Genomic DNA, 4,885 nt, shown 5'->3' with positions numbered 1-4,885 from the left:
AAGGTGTCTTCCTCCCACAAGCCGGGCGCCAGGCTCAACCGGCCCAGCGGGGACGCCCGGTCCAAACAAAACGGTGCAAACCCATCTTTAAAGCCGCCTCTCCTTGGACTTAGACTTGGTTTACCTCGGACTGCACAGTTTAAAGATTGAAGAAAAGATCGATCACAAAGGAATTTGGCAAATCAATCAGTAATGAGAATAACAATCAGTGGAAGAAATACTGAAATGTTCTTCAATGGTGACTTACCTTTGTGATCTTATAATATAGTTCTTGGAATCCAGAAATCCTCCCACAATGCTCTGCTTTGCACCGGTCTGTGACTGTCATTTAAGAGCGGTGCTGTCGAGAACTGACTGAACTCCAGTAACATGTGACTCCACACTGGGAAATCCTAACCTTTTGATGCACCATAAGGCTGAAAGTCTGTCCCTTAAATAAAAGGGTTCTCAGTGTTTGCAAAGAAACATTTGACAAGACAGAAAAAACATATCTGTTTCCCAGCCTTATAATATTTATAACCAGGACAGCCCTTCATGCGTTTGACACATATAAAGGCTCTCATAGTATCTTTTGTGGGTGCAGTCTCTGTTACAAACTTGGGATTCATCTAAATGAATTAAATTTCTTTTCAGAACCCACTCAGATCTGCTGTTGCTTACATTTGCACAAACAACTTCATACCCTCAGTGTGCAATGCTGTGCCATTCTTCCTTTCCGTGATGATTCATTCCTTCCCTTGCATTCGCTGTAAACACCTCTGCTTCCTTTTGTATCAAACAAGCAATTCATTTTTCCCCAAGTGCCCAGGAAAGAATAATAAACGTACTTGTTTTAATAACCAGACAACTGCGGGTTCTCTGGCTCATCCGGCTGTAAAATAAAGAATTGCAGGAGTAAGAGCTGGAGGACTTTTTCCGAATCACTTGTTTTTGTACTGCATTTATTATTTTGTTTTTGGAGGGTTAACTATCTCAGAGAAGTCTTTGGTCTGTGTCATACGAGGAGAGGATTGATGGACTGTCAATATGCAGATAATGGTAGAGAGGCCAGAGGGCAGAGTGTCTTCATGTGAAGTGATGTGTGTTCTGTTTGACTAATTATTCTCCCATCCATTTACTGTCTCCTTTGCTCCCTTGCCGGCGAGAAGAGCTCCAAGACATCGCATTTTCCTTCTACTCTCTCTCAGTAAAAAAATAATCGGTAGCTCGCCTTCCTCCCTATTTGTGTTTTTTGTGTTGCTCTCGCCTGGGGGACAGAAGAGGCTGCGTGGCTGTCAGAGAGGAGGAATAAATCGGTTCCCATGTGCGCCCTCCCACTTGATACATGCAGGAAAGTGCAAAAATGGCACACTGGGACTTGTCTTTATTCAACTGGCTGATGAACACTGAGACGAAACACTCAACAGAACTAATGATCTCGTGGTATGAAATAGGCAATTAAGTACACATCATTTCTACAGTTTAAACAAAGAGAATCAAATGGTGTCACATGTTCAGGACTCAGGGAGACATCTCCAGTGAAGAACGGGCCAAACGAGGCTAAACAATGAATCCAGGAACGACACACGACACACGACCTCTGTTATTCAGTCAGGAACAAGAGTTCCTATTCCGACGCTGCTCCAAACTTGCCCTATTGTTTTTTTTTTTTTTATTGTTCTCCCTTCATTGCACAAGCACGACCTGCATACCAGGTTACGTCAGGGCGGCAGCGCGACTCCAGCGAATGAGTCAGATGTTCTCTGACGTGCATCTTTGGGATGGTTTGTTTCCTTCTCGCGTGTGTCACAGCATCAATCATTAAGATGATGATGATGATGATCCCCCTTTTCTTATGAGATAAGCAGGAACACACAACAACAAGGTGTCCTTTTCTATTTATTCTTTTTTCAAGCACAAGGTTTTCAATCAAAGTGGGAGAGGATGGGACGGATGTGGCCGTGACAAACAAATAGTAATCAATATTTAATTAGTTAAACAAAAATACTAAATGGCTTCACATGCTTCTCTGTTTTTTATATCCTTGCCATTAATATCCTCAACCTTTAGTCACCCAGGTGCATGCTGGTCCTACCTGGCTGTGCCCTTAAGTAACCTCCAGGTGCCGACTAACCCCAAAATTAAGCAAACCATATTTAAGAATAAATAACTAATAGCTCCCACAGTCAGTATCAATATGCCGAGAGCAAAAGGAAGCTTCCTCACTCCATGTTGAAACTCCAGTGTGCTGATGAGTCAGCGTGAAGGAGCGGCAGGTTTTGGGGTATTTGTGCTGAGGTGATAAAGTATCCCGTGGGTCCAGTTTTGAAGGCTCTGACAAAGTAGCAGAATAAATCTAATTACGCCCCACAAGGCTCAATAGTTTAAGCAAAAGCAGCGTTCTGAAATGTCAGACAAAAGGGTTAAATATCACAGGAAAGCCAGAAAGAAACTGTTTACTCTGTGAAACACAGAGTGAGCCTTTTGAATTTTTTGAAAGTCAGACGCTGTTGCTGCCGCAGTGCTTTTATTTCCCCCAAAGGCACAAAATAACAAAAATATAGATCCCCTCTTGTGAGGTTGATGTGCCACACAATTGACTAGAGGACGACTCTCCTGCGAAATGAGATTTTGCCGTGTTGTGTTTTCTAGTCGCTCCGTCGGGAACGAACCCTGCAACAATCACAGAAAGGTACCAGTCCTCTAGTGTTCTTCTTCAAATGACGGACAAACGTTTGTCGCTTTTGAATTCCCATTGGTTGCTACCTGGGTAACAGCAGTCCTAAGAGCAAGTTAATGGTCTTTTTGGCGTGGAATACGATATGATATTTGGTTTCACAATATAAAATATGTTAGAAATACTACATTGTTAAGCTTCAAAGTGATTTTAAAAAAGGGCTAAATGAGACTCACGGCCCTGTTGTGCATGCTGCACACTTTACACATTTGAGGACCTAATGATTTAAACAATTTGGGCGAATCAGTTTGTACCAAAGGCGGCACAAGGCACAGGCTCCTGAACAATAACACGAGTGTATTGGTCCATAAGGAAAAGTATCTGGGGCCTGAGCCAGCGCTATAGCCACTGACCCGGGAAAATATGACGGCACTGTTTGGCCACTACGTCACCGCCGCAGCCCTGTGGGGAGGATAAGCAGCTTGGAAGATGGCCGACTTCCAAAAAAGGCGTTTTAAACTAAGTCTATTGCACAAGCTTCAGCTTGAACATATCTGTCATATTGTAAACACAGCATATGTGGAGTTAATAGTGAATGAGGGGCAAGGACTGGCAAGTTTTAATAAAAATTTTTATTCCACCAATACACGTTGAAGGAAAGTAGAACAAGCAGACGATATAATCAATTATGAGTTAGAGCGAGAGACATTATTAATGGAAAGATTTTGAATGCAATCGGAGGAGCTGTCAGATGGCACCAGGCATGCTTCGGATTTGGCCTTTTTATTCAAAACATGAAAAAGTCACTCAAAATTCCAACCAAGCCGAGGAATTTGGAACCAGCTTTATGCAGCTTTCCCTTTAAAAGTTTTCACTCGAGCACATAAACAAAAAATAACGCGGCATGACACATCCACAGGAAAATCCAGGAAGCCGTGGAATTTTACTTCAAAGAATCGAACCCCACTCATGGGAAAGTGTTTGCTCACATGCGCATCATCACCATTTCATGAGGCTACCAACGTGTCCCCACATTTGCTCTGTGATTACCAAGGCTTCTAACTGCACCTCGGCTAATTACAGCAGCAGTAATTGCTAGTCAGTTTGATTTATCCATTTTTATCAGCACCAGTGGTCATTTCCCTTGCAACGCCTGCGTTTCCTGGTTTAGCGGGGGCCCTGATTCAATGAAACGGCCGGCCGTCACATGGCTCTGAGCCCAAGGAGCCAAAGGAACCAAAGCATGTCGGATTGATGGCGGACCTCGTGCTGTCCCCATCCACTCTTGCATGACACTTCTGGCCAGAGAGAGAAAGCCAGCTGACACATTTTAATAGCATTCAGTAAAATTCTCTTCATTCCAGAACTAACGTGCATGCCGGTTCTGTATTGTTTGATTTGGTTCTGTTAAACCAGCAGTGCAGTAGTGATTCACGCAGTGCATTTTGTGAATTTGCGTCATAAGAAAAGTAAGCAGCAGAAACAAAAACAACTATCTTGGCATTGTCCATCAACTCTGACTGTGGTCAAGGTCCGACCTCCACGTGCTCCTCCATCGGGGATGCAACAATGGAGCCATTTCTTTGTGGCCGAGAATAGACAGGTGATAACAAACACATCATTGAGTTTAAATCACCAATATAACATGATATTAGCAGTGTTCCTGAGTCTTTTATCTGTGGGTTATGTGCAGAAAAGGAGACTCCGGGGAGCAATACAATACACGTGTTGTTATTTGTGTTGTTTTGTTCATGGTGTCTTATAGAGAATTTCATTCAATTCTGTTTTAGCATTGGATGATGGTGTAGAAAACATCTTTGCACATAAAAGCTGTCTCGCAGACAGATGTTTCTTCCCGACATTTCAAACGTCATGCGGCTCAACTGCTTTTAATATTTTTCAAACTACACTTGACATATAGAATTGCTGCTTCTGTTGCACTATTTTGTAACTCAGTTCTTGCAAATGTCGCCTCCTCACAAAGTAAATGCTCACTGTTCTCCTAATTCTGTCGCCAACGTTCAATGGTGCAGTATAGTATACACAGTAGATCTTATCCTTGAATCGTTAAATTGCTCAGGTCCTTCAGTTGCTCAAATGGTGCTTGAAATGTGACCCAATTAAACTAAAGCCATGACCTTCTACGTAATTTTTAAACTTCCCTTTGTTGGATTGAAAATATTTTGATTTTACATCATTACATAAAACCACTCTCATCTGTCGATGGAC

The sequence above is a fragment of the Pungitius pungitius genome, chromosome 9 (genome assembly GCF_949316345.1).
Source record: "Pungitius pungitius chromosome 9, fPunPun2.1, whole genome shotgun sequence".
NCBI lineage: Eukaryota > Metazoa > Chordata > Actinopteri > Perciformes > Gasterosteidae > Pungitius > Pungitius pungitius.
The sequence above is the reverse complement of the archived record's forward strand: the minus strand, read 5'-3'. Positions refer to the sequence as shown.